Source organism: Petaurus breviceps, unplaced genomic scaffold (assembly GCF_028583685.1).
Source record: "Petaurus breviceps papuanus isolate PSGF00001 unplaced genomic scaffold, PetGlider_PUasm1.0 91133, whole genome shotgun sequence".
Classification (NCBI taxonomy): domain Eukaryota; kingdom Metazoa; phylum Chordata; class Mammalia; order Diprotodontia; family Petauridae; genus Petaurus; species Petaurus breviceps.
In genome coordinates this window covers 15,528,139-15,555,998 of record NW_027187419.1, presented here as the reverse complement: position 1 = coordinate 15,555,998, position 27,860 = coordinate 15,528,139, and the positions used below count along the sequence as shown (strand labels likewise).

Here is a 27,860-nt window from a genome sequence, read left to right as displayed (position 1 = left end):
GAGAGAGAGAGAGAGAGAGAGAGAGAGAGAGAGAGAGAATAATAAAGTAACAAGGAATAGAATTGAAGAATAGAGTTCAGAATAGACTTAGAAGGGATGAGTAATAACTAAGAGGATAACACAAAGGAAAATTTCTTGGAAAAGGACACCACTTAAGACCATTACTTTAAAATGAAGTTGAAAAGATAGGAGAGAGTGAAGATTTTTTGAAAATATGCTTAATTGGACAGGAAAAAGAGGGATTAGGAAAAAAGGAGAGAAACAGAGAAATAAATAAATAAATGGATTAGGGAAAAAGGATGAAAGTTTACCTATTTGATTTTAGTTTAGCAATCTTAAACAGAGACCATGTTAAATATAGAAATTCTAAGAAAACTATTGGGTTGCATTCAATTGCATCCTCTTTCATTCACTCCTAATATTTCCCTTGAATTAGAGAAAGATCTTGGTTTATATAGTGAGATTAGTTGAATATGTTTCATATCAACTTTTAGGATTCTTGTAATGCATACATTTTTTTAATCAGAATTATCTAAAAGGAGAATGGGTTGTGTCAGGAAGTAGAAGATTTTTCTTCATTGGGGGTATGAAAACTGAGATTGGCTAACCATTTCTCAGATGGGTTGAAATAGGGATATCTGTTCAAGTACAAGATGGACTCAAAGATACAGAAATTCTAGTCTTGCATGTTTATTTATTTGCTCACCCTGGAATATCCTACCAATCTTTCTTCTCCACTTATGTTTGTAAAAATGATGTAAATCCTTCAATACTCAGGAGGGAAAATCCCTTGGTATCTCAAGAGTAAGAGAATTGTGTGACTTAGGGGGAGAGATTGTCATATTGGAGACAATGGAGATATAAAGTGATGATGAATCTGAGGATGAAAGAGGATATTTTATTTTAAAAACATCAATTACAGGATCAGGACTGTGAAGGAAGGAAGTAAAGCCAGAATGGGGTCTCATTTTTATATTTTCCATAGTCATTAGCACTGCTCTATCTTATGCAGGATGGGGAACTATGAGGTAGGTGGCTAGGGATTAAATAGAGTTAAATGACTCTTCTTAGGAGAACAGATAATAAGATCATCAGATGTCAAATCCAATCCAATAAGTATTTATTAAGCACCTACTATGTGGCAGGCACCATGCTAAGCATTGGGGATACAATTAATAAAAAAGTCCCTGACCTCAAAGGGTTTACAATCTAAAGAGAGGAGACAACACACAAAAGGAGGCAGGAAAGGTGGTGGGAGAAGAAAGAAGAGTGGGGGGGGGGAGAGCTATGTTAGTCCATGGATTTAAAACCAGGCAGATACAGAATGGAGTGAGCCAAAAAGTTCAGTTCCTGCCCTCTATAAAGGAAGTCACTGGGAGTTTGGTAATCTACTTTTCAACCCTCCAATCAGAGAAAAGAGGAGGCTGAAGATGGTGATATCAGTCAAGGATTGATTTAGCAGCTTGTTGATGAGATGAGAGGTGTGCATCTCCTACATTGAGACAGGTGTCTGGTTTGCCTGGGTACACACCAATATCACCAGTTCTAGAGTAAGCCTTATAGATGCACTCAGGACACAGAAAAATACCACATACCTGGAGAAATGGCACTTGAGGGTTATGTCAAGACTTCCAGTGCCAGAATGCTAACAAAACCTTCAATCTCTGCCTCTCATAATATATGGCTTCCTTCAGGATTCAGGTTAAATGTCACCTTCTATGAGAGGCCAGCTTCTAGTGCCCTCCCTTCTAATGTTAGCTTAAATCTACTTTGCATGCATTCTTCATATAGCCATAGAAGTATATGTATACTTCCTGCCTCCTTCTACCCCTGCCCCCATTCCATTTTCACTTTGTCTTTGTATCACAGATTCTTAGCACAATTTCTGGAATATATATTTGCTTAATACAGTCTTGTTAAGTGACTGATTGAATTATTGAATGATGGGTACTGACTGACTCTATGAGTATGGTCAACATACTTTTTAGCCATAATCATTTACAAACATTGAAGAAGTACAGCAGTAATAACTGTCTTGAATCTTTTTGCATGAATGAATATAAATAGAAAGATATTCACTTAAAAATTAATCTTTCCAATTATGTAAATTAACAAGGATTTTGTCTATTTTGTGGCATCCATATGTACATAGTTGGATTCTTTCCCTATCTCTATTAGAAGAAAAGAGAAACTGTTAACCCAAGAAGTAGAAATAATTCCATATATCCAAATAACCTGTGAAAAATATTTCTTGGAAGACTCATAAAATATTCTAAAATTTTATAGTATTTTTATCATTTTTCACTTAAAATATATATTACTAAAGTACTTATAGGATGAATTAGAGATTTTTCAATATTCCATGGAAAAGTTTCCAGAAGAAAAAAAATAGAGAAATCAGTTTTAGCAAATTCAAATAGAACCATTTTAATAGGTGACTGATGTTATTTAAATATTCAAATTAGCTTAATTTTCCTCTTGTTATTTTGGATGAGACCATTTTTTCTGGTCTCCTGATTTCATGGGACAAAATGGTTGCTTTACACAGTTTTATATTATCTAGGGATCAGAAATCTTCCCTCTGCATTCTCCTTTATAATTATGATCCCAACTGAAACACATGGTGCCCAAAAAGAGTATAGGACAAAACGCCAGTGAGAAGATATGTTTTCTAGCTATTTACTTCAGTTGTGTTATGCTGTAATTAAATACTTGAATCTTTTTGTCCCTAGCTGCTAGAGAAATGGGAAAAAAAGGGAAGATTTTGAAAAGAATAAATTTATTTTGAAAAACTTAATACATTAAAATAACCACAGCCATTTGATGAATAGCATTCTAGTGTCATATTCTTTTGATTAATTCTAAAATTAAGCCAAAAGGTAATTTCAGAAAGAAAGTATACTTGTAGAAAACTATTTTTTGAGCTTCAGTGCTCTTTCTACCATTCTACAAGGTTTCTCAAGAATGTTCTGATACCTCCTTATGTCACAGAGATCACTTTGGGCTCTTGAAGGCTATGCCAATGGAATACTAGTTCTGATGGGTTCTGTCCAGCTGGAAAAGTTTCTAGTACGGACCTGAATTAGTTCTTAGCATTTTTCTCAAAATGAAAGGGATAATTGATATATTATCTAACTCAGTTTAATTCATTTTTAGGTCAACAAATATCTCTCCAAATGTGTGTAAATTGCAATAAATCAATATTCAGACTAGGAAAGGAAAAAGGAAGCCCCTATACAAAAATTTCATATCCAAATGAGACTTTTTGGAGGGTATTCTTTACAGCCAATCCATGTGTTGGAATAGCTTGAGAGGAGGGAGCTGCAGATGTTAGTCATCTTAGATGATCTTATGAGGGTGGAAGTGGGGGTGTAGTAGCTCCAAAGATAACTCCCCAGGTTTCCATTTTTATAAAGCAAAAATCTCTGACATGTTTCACTTATATTTCACAATTTATTCTTACTTAGTAAGGCCTCTGGGGAAGAAAGATTTTATTCATTGCCCCCAATCACAGTTCTACCCTCTGGGATTTTTAAGTGTCATAATTGAGTCAAGGGGTAAAATAAGGAGAAAAGAAGATTGGAGGAAGGGAAATATGACACATTCCAAGGCTTCTATTATTTCCATTTTTATGTACAATCCTGTTTTCCTCTTGACTGGATTTTGACCAATAATCACAGGCATCTCTCAGAAACATGGCAGTTAGCTCATAAGAAATTTCATAGTAAAATAAAGAACAAAGGTAGCAACATTAAATCTGTTCATGGCTTTAATTTCTACTATAACTCTTGATTCTCTTGGGTCATCTCCAAATTCTAAAATATTGTATAGCCTTAATTCATAGGCTAACATTCACTCAGAGATTTTTTGTTCAATACTTCATATCTTCTATCTGTGAAATGGGCCAGAAGGCATTTACTAATATGTGCTTATGTATCTTTTCCTCCCTAGCTTCCAGAAAAACAGGTGCATGTGCTTTGTAGCATATGTATTTACATGTACATTTGCAACAGAAGGATGACATTTCTAGTCATAAAAATTCTGAATAACAAACATATCTGTATATATGTTATAGGAAAGGTGGTAGCATCTGCAAAAAAAAAGACAACTCATTATGAAGTTATGTTAGTCATTGTTTAGCTGATCCTATCTTGCAATAGAAATTTCCATTTCTATTGTTAAAAAATCAGCCAATCTAACTTCTTAAAATGGTTTTGGGGGAACTCTTTGTTTTTATTTTAGGTCATAGCAACTTTTAAAGATCATCTACTAAGTTGTGTAGAAGTTACATTCTTCATCTATTGATCATATGTGCACATAAACAAAATAATTGTTTCAAAATATTACAACATCCAACACCTGGGGAATAATATCTCAAAATCATATTTCCTTACTGACCCTCAAATTAAATCCTTAGGTAGTTTGAGTGATAAAGTATGACTGTGTAGAAATGTATCTAAGCTTTTAAAAATGTGTCTGAGGATACTACACTTGGCATTCTAGTCCCTGTTCTTCTAATGATTTAGTCATTTAAAAATAACAATAATAAATATTATTAATAATAGTTTATTATATTTTAATTTAATTGTTATTATTAATAATTATTTTACATAGCATATTAACTTTTGAAAATTGCTTCACAAATATCATCTCATTAGAACTTTGCAAAAACTTTGGGTAAATAGTGCTGCTATTATCCCCATTTTACAGTTGAGGAAAGTAAAATAGACAGAGTTTAAGGCTTCCCCAAAATCACACAGCTTGGAAGTGTCTGAGGCTGAATTTTGAGCTCAGGCCTTCCTGACTCCATGACCAAATATCTTTGTAGGGCAGGGAATGTCTATACCTGTGTGGCTATCCTTGCAGACTTTTTGTTGAGCTCTCCATGTACTGGGTAACGTGTGCAATAATATATTTTATAGCATTTTTAAATGCCAAGAATCCCAGAAATATCTTTATTTAATTGAATTTATTGTTTAAAAAATACAATTTATATCTGAGCAACTGAGAAGACAAAAGTGATTCTAACCACTTTACTCTTGATTGCACTCATTTTTAAGTATTTAAGCCCTAATTTATCCAATTCATTTTTGAGGCTATAATCCTGGAAACATTTTCAGAAACTACCATTATTATGAATGAGATATGGATTTCAAAGTTTCTTTAAAATTGTTATTGGATAAGATTTCCCTGGGAATGATTTGTTTGGCCTTTCACCATATAATTGAGGACTTATAGAGGATGCTCATATGATCAAGTATATTTTGTCATTTCTCAGACCAGAGATATGCATCATTGTCTCTAGTATACAGTTTATGCTGTGTAGCTACATTTATATCCTCACATTACCTCATTCCTGCAGTGTTGGCTGTTAGATCATGTGGATGGATTGATACTCAGGCATGTAAATGCACACAACTTACACACACACACACACACACACACACACACACACACACACACACATACAATTTGATTTGTTAGATAAAGAATCACACTTGGAATCAAGATGACCTGGATTCAAATTCCATGTCATACACTTACTAGATATATGACCCTGAATGACAGGGTTGGGCTTGATGACTACCAAAGGTCAATTTTAACTCTAAATCTATAAACCTCTTTCTGTGTCTTTCATTTATTTAATGTTAGTTGAAGTGTCTTTTAGTTCTAGATCTGTTCCTTTATCAATCAAATGCTTGTGGAGATCCTACTGTACAGGCTGCTGGTGAATCTGCCTTTCTCAAATTTCCCCAATCCAATTCATTCTCCAATGCCACTAATGTGGTTTTCCTAAAATGCAAGTCTGATCACATCAAATACACACACTGCACTAAATAAACTTCCTGTTACCTCCAAGAACAAATACAAAATGTTCTCTTTGGCAATCAAAGCCCTTCATAATCTAGACATCTCATATTTTTCAAGTTTTCTTACACATTACTCCCCAAAATGTTCTTTCAATCCAGTGACACTGACCTCCTGACTGTTCCATGAACTTTCCCTACTGCTAGCACAGATTTTTTTCTGCTCTCTGCTTTCTCTCGTCCACAACTTTCATCTATTTTATCATAAATCCTCCATAAATTATTTACCCAGTATTGTAGAAGCTTAACTTATAATCTGTTTTTAGACCACAAGGCATATCATACTTCATCACCTCCTGTCTTCTCTGATATTGCATGTCCTCAATATTTTATTGAACTTTCATTTATAGCATATTCTCTCTTATATGTGGTTGCCATATAGCTTTGCATTGCTTTTTGATGTGTTTACAATTCCATTTCCTGATAGTCTAGTTTTATAATTCCTAGACATTTAACATCATAAGAATGCTGATGTTAAAAAGATAGACTTTTGTAGTGGCGAACAGTTTGGGGAGCAATGAAAGCACTAATTTCCTAAATGTTCCTAACTAATCTCATGATCCCCTTTCTACCTTTAGCACTTACTCATTATTTATACATTCCTGGAGTAGATGATAAGCACACTATCCAGATTCTTATTCATTTTACATCATTTATTGTTGTTTTTTGTTTGTTTTGTTTACATTGTGCAAGTTGTTAGTGTGGTCTCTTGCACTAATGTGACTTTTACTAGAGACTGTGTTTTCTTCTAGGACTTGACTAGTAGTTAGTCAAGAAAATGTAGCTTACTAATTTACTTTTCAGTCTCTCTTTTTCATAAATAAAAAGACAAAGTCAGCTCAGTCAGCATAGATTATCCCAAAATTTTGAATTTAATGGCATCTGATTTAAAGAAATTTTATAATACATATTGTGAATATATCACAAAACTTTAACAAGACAACTCAGTTTTTACCAAAGATCAAACTCTTGACAAAAGATTAAATAATCTGCTAATATTGGATAATACACATTAAGCCTTATTATAATAATAGAATTCCAGTTTTTAAAAGTTGGCATTAAACCTAAGGACAATAAGTATAAAATATCATATGCATAAATATACAGTTTTGATTTGTTCTTTGGTGTTAATTAAAACTTCTTTAATTGTTAAATCAATATTATGTTGTATTAGCCTAGATTTCAAATTCTAATTATGTAAGATGATATTAAAAGACACGAAAGTATTCAGGTGCTGATCTTGGGATTCTCAGACCAACTCACAAAGTAATGGGATGGGATTTCAAATGCGTTCTTTATCAAAGACTTACTATGCTTTATAATGAAGGCCTTTATCATCGCAGACAGAATAGGCATAATATATATGATCAGAGGGAGAGTATAGAGGGGTGCTGGATTCTTTTTGTGATATTCAATAAAAGATTCAATTCAATAATCATTTTTCAGAGTTTAGCAACCCAGAAGAAACAGTAACAGCCTCACCAGGGAAGTCTCCTAGGAAATATCAATAGTGAAACTATGTGCATCCAAAATTTTAGAGGTTCCCCTTCGTCTGAGTCACCTTCTACACACCACTAAAATAGCTGCAAGTCTATCTAATAGCAGCAAGTTTAGAACTATTCGAAGTACAACCTTTTCTACCTCCTCAAGTTCTCCCTTTACCATTTCTCCTAACAGTGGTAATGATGAGCAAGCTACACAACTCGGTAGGTTGTAGTTCACCACATTCTTTCACAGGTTCTGAACACTCAAGCAATTAGCTTCCCCACCACTCCCAGTCATGGTGTCAACACGAGGTACTCTATAACTACTTGTGAAATAGAAATGAATATATTCTGTGTAGTGAGACTGAAATGCCATAGTGAAAACTAGGAAAAATGATTAAAAATCGTGGTTCCATCTATAAAGAAGACAGAAAAGTATGTGTATCGCTTGCAGCAATGCAATAAATTCATTTTTCACCTTTTCCTAAGTTAAAGAATGCAGTACTGGGTAGGAAATGAAGATTGTAGGCTTTCAAAAAACAGGTGAAAATTTTTGATAAGAAAAAGCACATGTAGCCTTAATAACTCAGTAATAAAGTACACACTGCATAAACACAGAAACAATATCCAGTGTAGAGTTCTATTCTGTTTTTATTGGTTTGTTTTTATTAGAGTTACTTGTGTACACTTCTGAGTTCTTCCACTTGATAGTAATATCCTTTCAATAGAAAATGTCTGATTTAATGTTTCTGTCTTCAGGGCTCAGAATGCTGCTATGTACACATAGTCACTGTTGCATTTTTAATAAATGTCTATTGTAGTGAACGAGTATCGTATGCTGTTTTCCACCGCAGATTGATTCATGGTAGGAATAGCATAGGGAATCTTGAAGATTGTTGCAACATTTGAATTTGCTGTTGCTAAGTATAGCTTCCATACAACATATAGGATACACTGATTAAGGAGATGAGAAATGTGCAGTAAAATTCTTATATTTTTCCTATCAATACTATGAATAAAGGAGAGGATTTTTGATTGACCTATTGTCACAGAACTAAGGTTACATTTCTATGTTTATGGTCAGGCTTCAAAGGTGTATCAAAATGAGTATATATGTAATACTATAAAAGAGTAGTTTTGTTTTTTAAAACAATTTTAAGACCCTACTTAATATAAGGTATTATGCTAGACATATGCAATCTTTTCTCTTGAGAAGTTTATTTTCTACTAAGTAGCCTCCTGCAACATGTTCACAGTGAAGTTATAATAGACTGACTATAAAATACAGTCAAAAGGGAAATGTCAGGGAAAGCTTCAGGAATTAGGTATTACCTAGGCAATTTATGTGCTAAGTTTTAAATTCCCTAAGTATTGTGGAGAATATCCTTCCAAATTGGTCAGAGGATTCAGTATTATCATGTATATAATGATTAATTTTTAATGCAAACTGTAAATTCCATATTTAATTAGTCTCTTTCACTTTATATAAGGATTTCCAAACAAGTGAATTGCAACATACAGCTTTTTTAGAGGTATTAACAAGATGAATGACAACACCCCCTCCCCTTCCTTTGGGATAAAATGCAAATTCTGTAGCATATAATTTAAAGCATTTCACAGTCTGACTCCAATCAACTTTTACTGACATGTTTCCTTTATATATACTCAGTGTTCTGACCAAACTGTCTCATTTACACTTTTATGGACTCAGTATGACATATCATGTCTCACTGACTCTGCTTAGGCTGTCCTTCATATAAAAGATCCATTTTCTCCTCATCATTGCCACTTAAGATGCTTCCTTTTCTTTAAGGCTTACTTCCTTTCCTGATTCTCCTAGTAGCTAATTCTATCTCCCTCTTCAAATAATATTGTATTGAAGTTTTAGATATTATAGTTCCTCATTAGAATGTAAGCACCTTGAGGGCAGGGTCTGTTCTTGTTATAACACTAGCATACAATGCCTTACACAGAATAGACATTTAACAAATTCTTATTGAATTAAATTGAAGTAAGAATATATTTCATATAATTCTTATATCAGAAAAAAAAAAGAGTAAGAAGCTATTTTAGTTCTCTTAACTGTTCATTTGCTAGCCTTCCTACTCTCTGGCTCTAGGAATCCTTGGTATCTTTAAAGCCTCAGCTCAATCACCTCCTTCTACTTGATTATCCTCTGCCTATATTTGTATTGGTCCATCATGTGGGAAAAGGATTACATTCATTCTCCTTAGCTCTAGAAGACAGAACCAGGATTAATGGGAAGTTATTGGGAGGCACACACATCCATGCGTGTACATGTACATGTGTTCTCAACAATTAGAACTATGCATAAATGGGACTATCTGGAGACTGGGTTCCCAATCATGGGAGATCTTCTAGGAAATATAGCCTTGAGAGAAATTTCTTGTGATGCTGTACCATTTTATTATTGATAATAATTTGTGATATTCCCTTCTCTGTCAAAAGACTAGCTTAGGAAGAGTCCCCTACCTTGCTATAGAATGCCATAGGAATTCCAACTCTTCTCTAGGCATTCTGTTCAAGGCATCTGGGCAGGACCCCACCCAATTGGGAAACCTGATTTCTGTCTAAGGCATACACAGGATTCAGTTTAGATGAGACCCTTCCCAAGGGGAAAGAGCTACTATCCTTAATTGGAGTTTGAGGCAATCCAGATCATGAAGGAGAAACCAAGCCAAAAAGAACCTGGTTGGGATGTCTAAATTGTTGGAGTCTGCTGAGTCTCATAATCAAGACATGATCTAAGCAGGAGGAACTGAAGACTTTTAGCCCATCTCATCATTAAGTGTCCACCAATTAGGGTGACCTTTTCACGGTTAGGGGAAAATATGTTGTCAGGAAGACAGCAAGACACTTTAAGATGATACAGGAACCTCCATCTTTGTCTTTTATTACCAAGAGAAACCATCAACTTATTGATTATTGGCCAACCTAGTTAATAAATTGATTGACACCTAGAAACATTGTGTCTCAGGATTTTAATTGTGACAGCTTGACTACCATGAAAGGAAGCTACCACCTCCTTATTCTACTTCAGGAGATCTCTATCAATTAGGATGAATTCTATTGATAAGCTGCAACTGTAAAACCAAGCACAAGCAGCTTTCCAGAGGACTGCTGGTTTGAATAGCTTTCAAGGTTCTAATTACAGAGTATAGTGAACTCTCCATTTATTTCAACAGTAAATTAAAGCAAAACTTTCACAGAAAAATCAAAATATAGCATTCACCATGTCACAGCTCAACAACTTAACACTAAAATGCCCACATAGTTTTCACCAAAGTAGTTACATAGTTTTAAACAAGTATAGTCATTTAGTCAATCACAAAGACCACCCCTAGGTCACACCATCTTAATCTCTTCAATCAAAAAGTCTTCCTTCTTAAACAAAGTACATTCATTTAGTCAATCACAAAGTACAAAGGTCAAAAGTTTTCCACACTGAGCTATGAGCTCTTCCACCCAGGGTGCACTTGCCTCTCCCCTGCCTCCAGGTGCGGTACCACCTCCTCTCTTCTCTTAAGGGTTTAAACTTGCCACTTCAAAGTTCGCCATGGATGATGATATTGCTGCTCTCGTTGTTGACAATGGCTCTGGAATGTGCAAAGCTGGCTTTGCAGAAGATGATGCCCCTTGGGCTGTCTTTCCTTCCATTGTTGGGCCCCCCAGACATCAGGGTGTGATGGTAGGTATGGGCCAGAAAGACAGCTATGTGGGGGATGAGGCCCAGAGCAAGAGAGGTATTCTGACCCTGAAGTACCCCATTAAACATGGTGTTGTCACCAACTGGGATGACATGCAGAAGATCTGGCATCATACTTTCTACAATGAGCTTCTTGTGGCCCCTGAAGAGCACCCTGTGCTGCTCACAGAAGCCCCCCTGAACCCCAAAGCCAACAGAGAAAAGATGACTCAGATTATGTTTGAGACCTTCAATACCCAAGACATGTACATTGCCATCCAGGATGTGCTGTCCCTGTATGCCTCTGGTCATACCACTGGTATTGTGATGGACTCTGGTTATGGTTTGACCCACCCTGTGCCCATATATGAAGGTTATGCCCTTCTCCATGTCATCCTCCATCTGGATCTGGCTGGCCGTGATCTGATGGCCTACCTCGTGAAGATCCTGACCGAGAGAGGGTACAGTTTCACCACCACAGCTGAGAGGGAAATCGTGCGTGACATCAAGGAGAAGCTGTGTTATGTCGCCCTAGACTTTGAGCAGGTGGTGGCCACCGCTGCATCCAGCTCCTCTCTGGAAAAGAGCTATGAGCTCCCTGATGGTCAGGTTATCACCATTGGCAATGAGAGGTTCCGGTGCCCAGAAGCTCTCTTCCAAACATTTCTCTTAGTTATGGAATCCTGTGGAATCCACGAAACTACCTTCAACTCAATCATGAAGGATGATGTTGACATCCATAAGGATTTGTATGCCAACACTGTATTGTCACATGGTACCACCATGTACCCAGGCATTGATGACAGGATGCAGAAGGAGATTACAGCCCTAGCTCCCAGCACAATGAAATCAAGATCATTGCACCACCTGAGCACAAATACTCTGTCTGGATTGGAGGCTCCATCCTGGCATCTCTTTCCACCTTCCAGCAGATGTGGATCAGCAAGCAAGAGTATGATGAATCTGGGCCCTCCATTGTCCACCGCAAATGCTTCTAAAAGGACTGTTTGTGTGTGTGTGTGTTTTTTGTCAAAGGGTTTGACATGATAATTGCCCAAAAAAAGAGATGAGATTGGCATGGCTTTATTTGTTTTTGTGTGGGTGTGATTTTTTTTTTTGCACTTGACTCACGATTTAAAAACTGGAATGGTAAAGGTGATGAGCAGTCTAGGTATGTTGGAGGCAAACATCCCCAAAGTTCTCCAGGGCGTCTTCAGGACTCTGATTGTACATTTTTTTAATAGCCATTCCAAATACCATCTAATGTATTGTGATAGTTACAGGCCTCTGTGAAGGCTGTCAAGGAGCGATGTAACAGATCCCAAGGGGGAGGGGGAGGGGAGAGGTACTAGTATGGCTTTAAGTGTAAATTATGTAATCCTTAAAAAAACTTTTTGTATCTTCTGCTTTAATACTTGTTCCTTTTTTTTTTAATTGTCAGCCATATGGAATGGCTCCCTAAATTCCCTCCCTGCCCCAACATAGATGTGAATGAGGACTTTTATAGTCTCCCTGCGAGTTTTGAGATTGGTGTCAGTACTTGGGGGAGGGGAGGAGCTTTACCTGTACACTGACTTAAGACTAGTTCAAATAAAAATGTACACGTTAAAGAAAAAGAAAAACGTTTTCCACCCCTAAGTCACAACTAGGTTACAATATCATCAGCCAGCATTAAGTACCCAAGGAGAGGTCTTTTCATCTTGACTCAGGCAGGTTCTCAGCTTCCATGGTTTCCCTTCCACAATTATATTCAAATGCATTGCCAACATTCTCATCGATTCACTTTCTGCCTGTGAAATCAGCATAGACCCAACAACAAGGTCTGAGCCCTCTATCAACAAATGAAATTGACAAAGTAACATCAAAACAGACTAAGTACCTGCACTACAGTCATACCTCCTCAGTTCATGGCAGCTCTGGCTGGCCTTCAGAAGTCCTAGACAGCTCCGGCTGGCAGTTCTCTCTCTCTCTCTCTCTCAACAACTCTAGCTCCCAGCAGTTCTCTCTCTCAGCAGCTCTATCCCCCAGCAGTTCTCTCTCTCTTAACATTCTCATTCCTGGCAGTTCTCTCTCTCTCCAGCAGTAGTTGCTCTGCCTCCATGATGCTACTCCCAGAAGTTCTGGCTTCTCTCAGCTTGGGCTTTTCCCCATGCATGGAACTAGCTCCTCCCTCTTCAGCCCCTTCCCATCATGTCAACAAATGCATCCCACTGTGGGATCCACAAACTCTGGGTCTTAACACTTAACCCAAAACTAAGTGCTAAGTACCTGTGAGCTTGCCCATACAAGGGAAACTTCAAATTCCATTACTATTAAAGCAGCTCATAGAATACACTCAGAACAAATACAATCCATATATTATCTTTACCTGAAGAATATCTAACTATTTGGAATTGGGATAAAGTCAATCCACAGCCAGAGTTTCTAACAGAAAACTCCTCCTTGTGGACAAATTTTTCTACTTGGGACAAAAAAACGGGGAAGTTTCTGACAAAGATCTGGTGTCCATAGCTCTGATCCCTTCATAGTTGCCAAGCTGTCATCAATAAAATTCTGAGAGAGAAAGTTTCTGGGCATTAATAATCCACTTATTAAGTATTGGCTAGTTACTTAATAAGTTGATTATTAATTACAAGAAATTTTGTCTCTCAGGGTTTCATTTGTGAGAAGCATAAGTATAACCTGAGGTACAATGATGGCTTCTTTAGGGAATAAACTTTATAACTTCTGATATCTGTTGCAAGTCTACAATTTTATGAATCTATTAAAACAAAACAATGATTGTACACTGATGATATACAATAGAGTTTATGTCTTAATTTACTATAATTATTTTGGTGGTAACAAATGTATAAAATCACTTTACCATCAGAGAGAACTTTTTTCTGCTTTTAACCAGGTTTAATGCTATTTTATAATATAAATAACCAGCTATAACCAGGTTTAATACTATCTTAAAGAAAGAGCACTTAAGATATCATCTAATCTGTTCCCCTTTTATAACAAATAAAAAGGCCTATTTGCTTGGATGAGTAAATTACTTGAAGTTTTTGTGCATTTTCAATCTTATAAGGATAGTTATCTTTCATTCTTAAATATAGAAAATATAACTTCTTAATTTTATTATTGGTAGTTATTTTGTTATATTTTTAGTATTAAATAGAAGATTGCAATTATGTGGCATTAAAATGTATAATTTGAATAGGCAATACTCCTGTGTCTTCCTGAAACATCATGCTAGAAGTGACTCAAGAAAAAGGGGAAACAGTCATTTGTTTAGAGGTTTAATGTAATCATAATACCAATTTTTTACCACATTAACAATTTTACATTCATTAATATGGACAAATAAATCATGGCTTCTAATGCTTTATTGGAATCGTGAAAAGTCATTCAAATTTTATTAATAGAGAAAGTAAAATAATGAAACCTTAATAAAGCCATAGATAATTTATGTTAGTGATTTTGTTGTTGTTATGTAATTTACTGCAGCTCAATTTGGGGTTTTGTTTTTTTTTTTTACCCATCACAGTGATAAAAAGAAATTCTTAGAAATTTAACAAAGAACTATTACCCTTTATTTCCCCATAAATGTATTTTTATGCACATGAGTCACCTACCACAGAAATCTGTGGCTTTGGTCTAACTTAGATATACTTAGAAACTCTTTTAATTCTCTTCACCATTCATTGAGATCTGGCTTTGGTCTGTTGCCCTAGTAACATGGAACAGCTTTGCTACAAAACTCAAGGGAAGACTTTGAACAAATCAATGTAAAGGAAATCATGACCTCATGTAAACTTTAGTAGGAAATGCTAACACACACACACACACACACCTTTTTTTGTAATCTGTCAGAGAGTTTCATAGAACAAGTGTTGACAGGCAACTTAGAAAATAGGACATAGTGCTGCATGAATATAATATTCCTACCCTTTACATTTGATGATGATCCTACTAAGGGTAATTACCATCTGTGTGCAGGTGTGGCTAAAAAGACTGATTTATGAACAACAGTCCTTTTCACATTGCATATGTGATGACTATTCTTTGGTTTGCAGCTGCAACTGCTATTTGCAGAACATCTCTTTTTGTGAGTCTGCCACTTGGATTTGAAGTCAGCCTTTTGCGGCAAAAGAGCTATCCCAGGCTTGTTTGCTCCATGGCAGGCTAGGCTAGCTGTTTCAGCTATATCTCCACTTTCTACAACTATATTATATTTGAAACTGTCTATCAATAAAAGCCACTCTAAACATTTTAACTTCCTTCTTGCTTATGCTTGGTTAAGCCTTACATCCATCACATCAAACAATAGATCAAACTATGGTATGATGTGCATTATTTCGATTATGCTCAGTTACACATATTAAAGGACCCTGAAATGGTTGTTTGTTTTGGTCTTTCCATTTAATTCTAAGGAAAACTTGTAAATATCATTTGTAGAGCTAAGCAAGAATAGAGATGTAACATCATTGTGGTAGGGTTGTGCCACACAAGCCATTTTGAACATTCTACTCATTGTATTCCAAAAGACTTTCAATTTGTGGTTTTATCAGTGCTTTGTGGAACTTGATGGAATGAACTTTGGACACTTCACACTGCTCAGATAATTTACTTTGATGCTGCAATGCAGTGTAACCAAGGTTGGTCCTCTTTCCAATGATGCAGATTATAAACACTACTGCATTATCACCCTGAGCTGCTCCTGCCCATCAACTTCCACAGGTACACCAGGCATGTTGTAAGATCATTCTTTTGGATCTTTTGACATAATGTAGATACCAGTTGAGCACAGAGCCTGGCCATCTGTTTATCCTTCACTCTTACTATATGCCCAATATATTTCATTTTCTAGTCATGTATTTCTAATGATACCCTTTACACCCTTTCAGATCACCATAGTCTCTTTGTAATCATAGAAAAATCTCTTAAAACAAGATTCTATAAGTGCTCTTCTGGGATATTATCTCCAAAACATTTTGCAAGTGGTTTTATTTTCCAGGGACTTCATTGTTATTCAGTCAATTTAGTCATATCTGACTCTTCCCAGTTTTCTTGGTAAAGATACTTGAGTAGTTTAACATTTCCTTCTCCAGCTTATTTTGAAAATGAAGAAACTGGGCTAAGTGATTTGCCTAGGGTCACAGAGTTACCAAGTATCTGAGGATGGCTTTGAACTCAGGTCCTCCTGAATCTAGGCCTACAGCTCTATCCATTGTGCCATCTAACTGCCCCCTGGGTTGACTTCAAGAGATTTCAAAGCTGAGTAATTAATTTAGTTTGGATTCCATTTTATCCTATATTAGTAGTAAACATGTGAAGAGTATGGACTAAGTCAGGCAATTTTCAGTTCAAGAACTGTAGTCATGGAGAGTAATAAATATTTGAGGTTCAGTTGCTACACAATAGCCTGAGACTGACTTGCTATATTTTATTGATAGGTGAATATATGACTTTTATGATGATGAGTTAAAGTTAGAGATGATTATTAAACTGAAGTCATTCAATTGAATTTATAGTGACAATCTATGCATTTAAAGTTTTTTCCTCTACATTTAATTATTTTTGAAAATTTGCATGGCAAGTGTTGGCAGAGTTGCAATGAATCTGTTCATTCATTTAAATGCCATTTTTCTTGCCTCATTCACGTTTGTTTGATAGCCATAGAAGGTCTCATATTTCAGATATGTTTGTAAGATACATTTTATAGAAGTTTTTGTTCTGGAAAGAGCATTACAGGCTATTGAAAAAAACCTAAGTTTTAGTCCTAATTTTAACATTTATGCTCTCTAAGCCTCAGAGCTCTCTGAGCAGTCAGTGCTGACTGCTAGCTCATAGGATTGTTTTGACAATAAATGTGTGAAAGCACTTAGAAAATTATAAAGTGCTATATGAATGCATGGCATTATTATTAAAGGTAAATGTCAATGGGAGTTCTAGACATGTTGTCTCAAAGCAAGCTGGGGGATTACGATATGAATCAGCTTGGTATAATTGGAAAGAGTATTTTGCTTGGAATCAGAGAACTTTGCTTTGAATCTCATCTCAGCTACTTGCCTCTTTGCCCTTGGGCAAGTCACTTAACCTCTCTAGGTCATAGTTCCTTATTTGTGAATTGGGATGTTGGACTCAGATACCTATAAGATCCCTTAAAATCTAAATCTTTGATTCTATGAATCTTATTACAAAGCTAATGCCTAATATACTCAGTGGTATAGTGAATAGAGTGTTGATGTGTAATTAGGAGGATCTGAGTTCAAATCTTGCCTCAGATTTGCTTTGTGACTAGTTTGGGACCCTGGGAAAATCACTTAATCGATGGTTACTTTGTATGTAAAATGACGATGGTAACAGGACCTGTGTTTCAGGGTTGTTGTGAGGATCAAACAAGATTATATTTGTAAAGAGTGCAGCATAGTGCCTGGCAAAGAGTAAGTGCTATATAAATGTTAGTTATTTTTGTTAATATCCTTAAGTGGGAAGACATCCCTATGACAAAGTGTATCCAGTGTTAGTATCACTTAGCTATTTGTCAGGAAGTCTGGAGTTTTTAATATTTTATTGTGGGTTTCATATTTGGATTGACTACAAATTATATGAATGTTAATATGGTACAACTAAGTTTAGGCTGTTAATTCATCAGGTCTAAGGCAATTTATAGCGATCATAAATGTAATTAGTTTGTGACAGCTTTGGTTGTTTTTCACTAGCTTTTCCTTCCCAAAAAAGATATAGAATGATGAAATATGTGGTCAGATAAATTACCTAAATAACACTCCTTAGATGGATAAAGAAAAATAATATTTAATTATTTTAATTAAATTTTATTCATGTATTTGGTTTTACTTCACCTTCACTTCTATACACATCTTATTTCCTAACAATCTCTTATAAGAAAAGAAGGAAAGAAAGGAATAAAGGAAGGAAGGACTAAGGAAGGAATAAAGAAAGGGAGGACTAAGGAAGGAAGTAACAAATGAATGAAGGAAGGAAAGAAAGGGAGGGAGGAAGATAGGAAGGAAAGAAGAAAGAAAATTAAATAAATATAATAAAGGAAAGAAAACAAAAGAAAAGTAGTATAGCAAAATTAACCAACACATCAACTAAATTTGACTTTATATATAGTGTTCCATATTCATATTCCTCTACCTTTGACAAGAAGGATAGAATGTATATTTTTTCATCATTTCTCAAGCTTGATCATGAAAAAAAGAATCCTTAAAGAATCCAAAGTTCTATTTTTGTTTGGGCTTTTTCTTTCTTTTTTTTGCTTTTTGGAGGGGAGAAGGTAGGGCAATTGGGGTTAAGTGACTTGCCCAAGGTCACACAGCTAGTTTTTTGTGTTGTGTCTGAAACTGGATTTGAACTCAGGTACTCCTGCCTCCAGAGCCAGTGTTCTATTCACTGAGCCACCTAGCTGCCCCCAAAGTTCCATTCTTACAACTGGACATGACATACTAGACTCACAATATGACTAGATTCAAAACAATGTATATTTTATTAGCCCACAATAATAAAATAAAATATGTTTTTAAAGGTTAATTAAAAGCTTATTTCATTCATAAATATGCCAATTTTCTATAACTGCTTTGTTGCTGTCAAAAGCTTGCATTTTTTCATGTTGATAATTTACCTATAATATTGATCCCAAAATCAATTGTAATTTATTGCTAAGATGAAGTGTTAATAATAACTTTAATATTTAAAGGTTATGTTTTTAATTTCAAGAATTCATGTTTTAATTATATATGTATTGAAACTCCTCTATTCCATGGTACATAGTCTTCATCAGTTGCTATAGAAGAAAATGCTATCTGCCTTTGGCTAACATGGGCCTCTAACTCAGATCATAGCCAGCTTATTCCTCAGACAATAGTTATGTAGTCTGTCTGTGGGCTTTTCTTTACTTAAAGCATTTCCCCATTGGCAGAAAGTTCCAGTGCTGGTTATACTATCATAGATTTAGAGAACCTTGTGCTATCCTAATACTATGACAAGGGATCAAATAAAGAATTTATTATTTCTGGGAGGGGGGCTCTTTTGTATTAATGTTTAATTAAAATTAACATTCTTTAAACAAATTAAATCAAATGAACATAAGGGAACATATCAAAAATAAAGTTTCCTTTTTTTGGTCTTTATTAATTTGTTTACTTTTAGTTCATAAGATTCAGTTCCATAATTCTTTGAGTTTCAAATTTTCTCCCCCTCCCTCTCCTACCCCTCTCCATGGCAGCATACAATCAAGTATAGGAACTGCAAATACTTTCTTATTAGACAGTCAGGTTATAAAGAAGGATTGTATCAGATGGAATGAACAATGGGAAAGAGTAAACAAAATCAAAAGAGAAAGAAAGAGAGCAGGTAGTTTGCTTCAATATACATTCAAACTCTGTTGTTTCTAGTTATTTCTCTGAATATAGATATCTCTCTCATCATGAATCTTTTGGAGCTGACTTATAGCCCTGCATTGCTGAGAAGAGTTCAGTCTATCAAAGTTGGTCATCACACATACATTGTGTCTGTAATTGTGGACAAATGTCTCCTGGTTCTGCTCTTTTCACTCAGCATCAGTTCATATAAACCTCTCCACATAAATATGAAGTCCATCTGCTCCTCATTTCTTATATCACAATAGTATTCCATTACATTCATATACCACAACTTGTTCAGCCATTCCCCAATTGATGGGCATTCCCTTAATTTCCAATTCTTTCCCACCACATAAAGAGCTGCTATAAATATTTTTGTACATATGGGTCTTCCACATACCTCTATGATCTCTGTGGGGTACAACCCTCTTCAGTGAGCTTTTGAGATTCTTTTTCAATCTGGCAAATTTGGCTTTTTAAGGCATTCTTCTCCTTATTCCCTTTTTGAGTCTCTTTTGCCACTTGAGTTAGTCTTTTTTTTTAAGGTGTTATTTTCTTCAGTCAGGTTGTTGATTCTCATTTCATACTTTTCCTGCATTGTTCTCATTTCTCTTCCCAATTTTTCCTCTACTTCTCTTATTTGGTTTTCAAAATCCTTCTTAAGGTCCTCTTTGGCTTGTAATCAGCTCGTATTTTTCTTGGAAGCTTTTGGTACAGGCATTCTGACTGCACTGTCTTCCTCCTGTTCCATGATTTGATCCTTTTTGTCCCCAAAATAGGAGTGTAAAGTTGGATTGCTCTGCTTGCTTTGCTTCCTTTGCCTGCTCATATTGCCACTCAATTACTTGACTTTTGAGCTTTTTGGCACAGTAGGACTCTTCTACCAGAGAGGGAAGCTTTGTCCCAATTGCTGGAGTTTTCTCAGCTACCAAAGGTATTAGTTGGGTGCCCTCTCTGAAGCCTCCACAAGCTTTGGCAAGCTGGTCACATACCCCAGGACCTCCACCTTAGACAGTGATCCAGATCCAAGCAGGATAAAGTAAGAGCAATTACCCTTCAGACTGGTTGCTTTGTCCCCCTACAATCTGCAGGCCAGGAGCTGAAGCTGCCATGTGGCGTTGGCTGCAGGGCCGCAGTGCCTCAGCAGCTTCTCCCTCTAGGGGATAAAGGCCAGACCGCACTCCCAAACTACCAGATCCCAACATCAACACTACACTGACCTCTTACTTTGTTTCACTTCTCACTGACCTCATCTCTGTGTTGATAATTCTGAAAACTGCCACCACTGATGGTGATCTGAAGTCCCTCCAGCCAGTGACTTGCCAGGCCAGCCTGAGGCTAAAACCTTGGGTTTGCATGGGGCTGGGCTTGGCTCCCAGAGCATTGCTCTGGCCACTTCCTCCCACCCTGCCAAGCTGTCTTCAGCAGGAGGTTACCTTCTCTCTGTCACTTTGTGGGTTCTGTAGCTCCAAAGTTTGTCTAGAGTCATTTTTTAAGCAATTGGGGTTAAGTAACTTACCCAAGGTTACACAGCCATTTTTTTTGTGTGTGAGTGTTAAGTATTTGAGGCTGGAACCTATCCCAGGTTCTCCTGACTGTGGGGCCAGCACTCTTACTCACTGTGCCACCTAACCAACCCTAGAGTCATTTTTTACATGAATTGGAGGAGGTGGAAGCTGGAGCTGCATGGAAGTCCTGTTTCTACTCTGCCGCCATCTTGACTCTGCCCCCCCCCCCAATATTTTATAAGTAACTTTAAATGGGATTTCTCTTTCTATCTCTTGCTGTTGGATTTCATTAGAAACATACAGGAATGCCAAAGATTTATGTGGGTTTATTTTATATCCTGAAACTTTGCCAAATTTATTTACTGTCTCAAGTAGTTTTTTACTTGATTCTCTAGGATTATCTAAGTATATCATCATATCATCTGCAAAGAGTGATACATTGGTCTCTTCTTTGCCTAATTTGATTCCTTTGATTTATTTTTCTTCTCTAATTGCTACTGCTATCATTTATAGTACCAGATTGAATAAGAGGGGTGATAGTGGATACCTGTGTTTCACCCCTGATCTTATTGGAAATGCTTCTAGCTTACCCCATTACATATATACTTGCTGATGGCTTTAAATAGATGCTAGCTATTATTTTAAGGAAGACTCCATTTATTCATATACTTTCTAGCATTTTTAATAGGAATTGATGTTGTATTTTGTCAAAAGGCTTTTCTGAATCTATTGAGATAATCATGTGGTTTCTGCTAGTTTTATTGTTGATATGATCAATTATACTGATTTTTTTTCTAATATTAAACCATCCTTGCATTCCTGGAATTAATCCTACCTGATCAAAGTGTATTAATCTTGTGATAAGTCACTGTAGTCTTTTTGCTAATATTTTATTTAAAATTTTTGCATCTATATTCATGAGGAAAATTGGTCCATAATTTTCTTTCTCCATTTTATCTCTTCCTGATTTAGTTATCAGTACCATATTTGTGTCATAAAAAGAATTTCGTAGGACTCTTCCTTTACTTATTTTCCCAAATAGTTTATAGAGTATTGGAATCAATTTTTTTTAAATGTTTGATAGAATTCACTAGTAAATATGTCTGACCTGGGAGATTTTTTCCTAGGGAGTTAGTTCACTGATGGCTTGTTCAATTTCTTTTTCCAAGATGGGGTTATTTAAGCAATTTACTTCCTCTTCAATTAACCTGGACAACTTATATTTTTGTAAATATTCATCCATTTCACTAAGATTGTCAAATGTGTTTGCATGCAATTTGGCAAAATAATTCCTAATTATTGTTTTAATTTCCTCTTCATTGGAGGTAGATTTACCATTTTCATTTTTGATACTCATAATATGGTTCTCTTCTTTCTTTTTTTTTTTATCATATTGGCTTTCTCCCCATCACTGTTCTGTTGAAATGTTCTCCCAAAGTCATCATTGGCCTCCTAACACTTAGATCCTGTGGACTTCCTTGGAGTTCTCACTGTCCTTGACCTCTCTGAAGTGTCTGATGTCACTGGCCACCCCCAACCTCTCATTCATTTTCTCTTACTGTCTTCCATTGACATCAGAGACAAGACACTCTCCCAATTCTCCTCCCATTTCTCTGACACTTTCTTCTCTATTTTCTTGAATCTTCATCTGTACCACATTAAGTTAAGGTGGATATTAGGGGCAGCCAGGTAGCACAGCAAGTAATAGCACTGACTCCAGTGTCAGGATGACCTGGGGATCAAATCCCAGACTCAGACACTTAGCACCCACCCAGAAATCTATATTACACCTGGCCGTGTAACCTTGAGCAAGTTACTTAATCCCAATTGCTCAGGGGCAGCCGGGGAACTCATCAAGTAAGAGCACTGGCTCCAGTGTCAGGATGACCTGGGGATCACTGGGCTCAGATACTCAGCACCACACCCAGAAATAAGTGGCCTATCAATGTTATTGTTTTTTGTAAACATAAAACCAGCTCTTAGTTTTATTTATTAATTAAATAGTTTTCTTAATTTCAATTTTATTTATCTCTCCTATGGTTTTCATTGTTTTTAATTTAGTATTTAATTGGGGATTTTCAATTTGTTCTTTTTCTAGCTTTTCCAAATGCATGCCCAATTCATTGACTTCCCTTTTCTCTTATTTATTCATGTATGCACTCAGGGATATAAAACTTCCCCTAAGAACTGCCTTTTCTGAATCCCACAAATTTTGGTATGTTGTCTCATTATCATCATTCTCTTGAATGAAATTACTGATTGTTTCTATAATTTCTTGTTTGATCCACTCATTCTTTGGAATTAAATTGTTTAGTTTCGAATTAGTTCCTAATCTATCTTTCCATGGCCCTTTATTGCATCATGATCTGAGTATGATGCATTTAATATTTCTGCCTTTCTGCACTGAATTGTGAGGTTTTTATGTCCTAGTACATGGTCAGTTTTTGTGTATGTGCCAGATACTGCTGAGAAGAAGGTATATTCCTTTTTATACCCATTCATTTTTCTCTGGAGATCCATCATATCTAGCCTCTCTAAAATTCTATTCACTTCCTTAACTTCTTTCTTATTTATTTTGAGGTTAGATTTATCAAGTTCATAGAGGGGAAGATTAAGGTCCCCCACTAGTATAGTTTTACTGTCTATTTCTTCCTCTAATTCCCTTAACTTCTCCTCTAGGAATTTGGATGCTATACCACTTGGTGCATATATGTTAAGTAATGATATTGCTTCATTCTCAATGGTACCTTTAAGAGAATATAGTTTCCTTCCTTATCTCTTTTAATTAGACCTAATTTTGCTTTTACTTTATCTGAGATGAGGATTGCTAGCCCTGCTTTTTTTTTTACTTTAGCTGATGCATAATATATTCTACTACAACCTTTTACCTTTATCCTGTGTTTATTCCCTTGTTTCAAATGTGTTTCTTGTAGACAGCATATTGTAGGATTATGGTTTTTAATCCATGCTGTTATCCACCTCTGTTTTATGGGAGAGTTCATCCCATTCACATTCACATTCAATAATGATTACTATCTGTCTCTTTCCCTCCTTCCTATTCCCTCTTGTTGATGTTTTTGTTTCTTCCTTCTCTATACCTCTCCTTAAGGGTTTTCCTTTTGACAACCACCTCCCCCAGTATTCCCTCCCTGTGACCCCCCCTTCATTACCTACCCTTTCCCCTTACTACTATTTCCCTCCCTTCTAACCCCCTTCTAATCCTTTCCTTATACCTTCTGCTGCCTATAGGGCACAATGGATTTTTATATTTATTGGAGTATTATTCCCTCTTTGATCCCAAACCAATGAGATTATATTTCATACAACACTCCTCTCCCTCCCTCTTTTCCCTCTGTTTAATAAGTTTTTGTCACTTTTCACATTAGAATCTTAAACTTAACTGATTATGTTGATCCCTCTTTGAACCAGAACCAATCAAAATAATGTTCAAATGATGTTCATCTCTTTCTTTCCTTCCCCTCTACTATAGTATATTTTTATGCCTCTTCATATGGCATAATTTACCTTTTTCTGCCTCATCCTTTCCTTTTATCCCATTACAATGCCTTTGAACCCATTAATAAGGTTTTTTTTAATCATCAGATTAGTTTATTTATACCCACACCCTCTATCTATGTATATTCCTTTTAAAGGTCTTGATAATCATATAAATTTCCATATTGACAGGTATCAACTTCTCATATAGGGATGTAAACAGTTTTATCTTATCGCATCCCAAGTTATGTGCATGTGTGCATGAGTGTGTATGTGTGCATGTGTGTATGTGTAAGTGTGTGTTTTCCTTGTTTACCTTTTTATGTCTTTCTTGAGTCTTCTAATTGGAGATCAAATTTTCCATTGAGCTCTGGCTTTTTCATCAGGAAAGTCTGGAAGTCCCTTATTTCATTAAATGACCATCTCCTTGTCTAAAAGATCATGCTTAGTTTTCCCAGGTAGTTGATTCTTGGTTGCAGTCCTAGCTCTTTTGCTTTATGGAATATCAAATTCCAGTCCCTCTGATCTTTTCATGTAGAAGCTGCTAAGTCCTGTGTAATCCTGATTGTTGTTCCATGATATTGGAATTGTTTCTTTTGGGCTGCTTGCAGTATTTTCTCCTTAACATTGCAATTCTGGAATATGGCTACTATATTTCTTGGAGTTTTCAATTTGCGATCTCTCTCAGGAGGAGTCTGGTGAATTCTTTCGATAACTATTTTATCTTCTGATTCTAGGACTTCAAGACAGTTTTCTTTGATAGTCAATTGGAGGGTGTTGTCCAGGCTGCTTTTTTATCCTGGCTTTCCAGTAGACCAATAATTCTTGGGTTATCCCTTCTGGATCTGTTTTCCAGGTCAGTTGTTTTTGCAGTGAGATATTTTACACTTTCTTCTAACTTTTCTATCTTCATATTTTGCTTAATTGACTCTTGGTGCATCATAGAGTCCTGAGCTTCGATTTGACTGATTCTAATTTTAGTGAACTATTTTCTTTGGTTAGTTTTTGAGAGTCCTTTATAGGGAGGTATTTTCTCCAGTTAGTTCACATATTTTACTTTTTAAGGATTTGTTTTCTTCTGTGAGACTTTTTTCCAATTTGGTCACTGTAGATTTAAATTTATCTTCTACCTCTCTAATTTGGCTTTTAAAATCCTTCTTGAGCTCTTCCAAGAATGCGTTTTGGGCGTGAGAGCAGTTCATATTTCCTTCTGTGGTCTCAAGTGTGAGTATAGAGTCCATGTTGTCCTCTATATATGACTGTTCTTGCTTGCTATAATAAGCTTGGATCAATTATCTTATCTTTTCCTTCTTTTCAGCTTCTTTCTTTCCCATTGTGATTTTATATTTCCTTATTTCTCAGGCTGGGAGCTAAAGGCCTGGTTGTTGACTTTGTGTGCTATGGGTGCTAGACACCTCTGGGTGTCTAGACTGAGGCCAAGGCCAGTATTCTCAGTGTTTCCCCTGAGTTACCCTGAGACTCACAGAGTAACCTGTGGGGGAGGGGTGGTCTAGCCACTTCAGATTTCCACCTCTATGCCCCTGGGCTACAGCTTAGGCAGGCTTAGCAGCTGGTGTTTTCAGAGTCCCCTGTTGATGCTAAGGTCCACTTGGGCTTGTGTTGTTATTGCTTGCTGGCTCCACCACCCTGGGCTTTGGGAACTCTTGCTGGTCAGTTGAGGTGGGGTTTGTTGGGACCCCTCTTGCCCTTCACTTCAGACTCCTTACTACCTCAGTTACACCCTTTCTCTTTGACTCCTAAGCCTGAAGCTATTTCTACTGTTTCACGATTTTACTCTGGGTGGGACAGTTATCTCTGGGTTTTCTAGGTCAGGGAAGGGGAATTGGAACAGTAGAGTTTACTTTGCCATTTTAGCTTCTGGAAAATCAGGTAGGTGATTTTTAAACTTCCAGGCTCTGGGCTGATAGCCCCAGGAGAAGCTGCTGTCTCTGCTGTGGGCCCTGTGCTTTCTCTTTCCCAACTTTCTATTACCCAGCTCCAATGGATCCTCCTGTCCTGTGGGGAGGTACTGGTGAGATGCTGGTGAGGTGTCTACAAATCTCCCTTGGGGTGGGTGATTCTGCTGGCTGGGGCTCCATCTCACTCCACTGTAGTCTGCACCATACTGGTACAGCCCCTGTGTGCTCCACCTTCCCCCTGCCCACACCCACATGGGTACTTTCCTGGTCTGGATTCTGCCATGCTCTGTCTCCCAGTGGATTCTGTCACTCTAAAATCCATTCAGATTCACTTTTTAAAGTTTTAAAGTTTTCACAGGATTCACGGAGGATCTTAGAAAAGTTACTGCTTCCGTTCCTCCATCTTGGCTCCACTCCCAAAAAATAAAGTTTCTAATTCTATTGTTTGACAAATTTCAAATCCCTTCTCCTGTATCCTCTCTGCATGAAATCCTAAGACATAACATAATGAATAAAGAAAAGTTTGTAGGGGTTTTGTGTGTGTTTGTTGGCTAGATCACTTCAGCTTTAAATCCTAGAAATAGCACATAAAAGTACTGAAAATAGTGTGAAAATCTGATTTCATTTCTCAAAGCAATCATAAATGATTATCAATGAATGTTAATTAAAGGAGTTTGAAAATGCATTACATATTCATTATTCATGATCATTAAGTAATAGAGGAACTAGTGTCCTTGATGAATTTAAGTCACATGTCCCATATAAACTACATCATTGGGTCCTAAAGAACTAGAAGATGTGATTGATGAGCTACTATTAGTGCTATTTGAGAGATCAAAGGAAGAGGGAGATATAAGATTGGAGAAGGGCAATTGTTGTTCCAGTTTTCTAAAAGGGAAACAGAGTAGAGCTTGACTTTGATTTCTGTGAAAATTCATTTTTTGGTGGAAATTCATAATTTATTGGTGAACATCTAGAAAAGGAAACTCTGATTATAAAGCACCAGCATGACTCAGGAATAGTTCATGGCAGATTAACCTCATTTCCATTTTTTTAACAATACTAAACTAGTTGATATATTTTCAACAATTTCTACCTGAAGCTTTTGATAAAGTATCCCATGCCTCGATGAGATCAAAGAAAGAAGACAAGGTCTTGTATGCACAAAAATATTTTATATTTTATTTCATGATGGAAAAGAACTGTAATCTGAGGGTATGCTCATCAATTGCAGAAGGGCTAAAGAAATCATGATGTGTAAATATAGTGGAATACTGTGCTATAAGAAATGATGAAAGGAGTGGTTCCAGAGAAATCTGGGAGGATGTGTATAAACTGATGATACATAGAAAAGTAAGGTAAACCAGGAGAATGATTTATAATATAGCACCAACACTGTAAAAAAAATAAATGGTTTCGAAAACTTAAGATCTCTGATCAACACATTAACCATGATTTCAGAAGTTCACTAATAAAGAAAGCTCCCCACTTCTTGACAAAGGAGGGATA

At 36.3% G+C, this 27,860-nt stretch overlaps 1 protein-coding gene and 1 pseudogene across 7 annotated transcripts in view; both read left to right on the top strand.

The window, feature by feature from the left end:
- GRIA4 (glutamate ionotropic receptor AMPA type subunit 4) overlaps positions 1-27,860 on the top strand; it is a 484,847-nt gene that overhangs the window by 113,371 nt on the left and 343,616 nt on the right. The window lies entirely within an intron of this gene.
- LOC138154717 (actin, cytoplasmic 1 pseudogene) lies at positions 10,825-12,679 on the top strand (annotated as a pseudogene).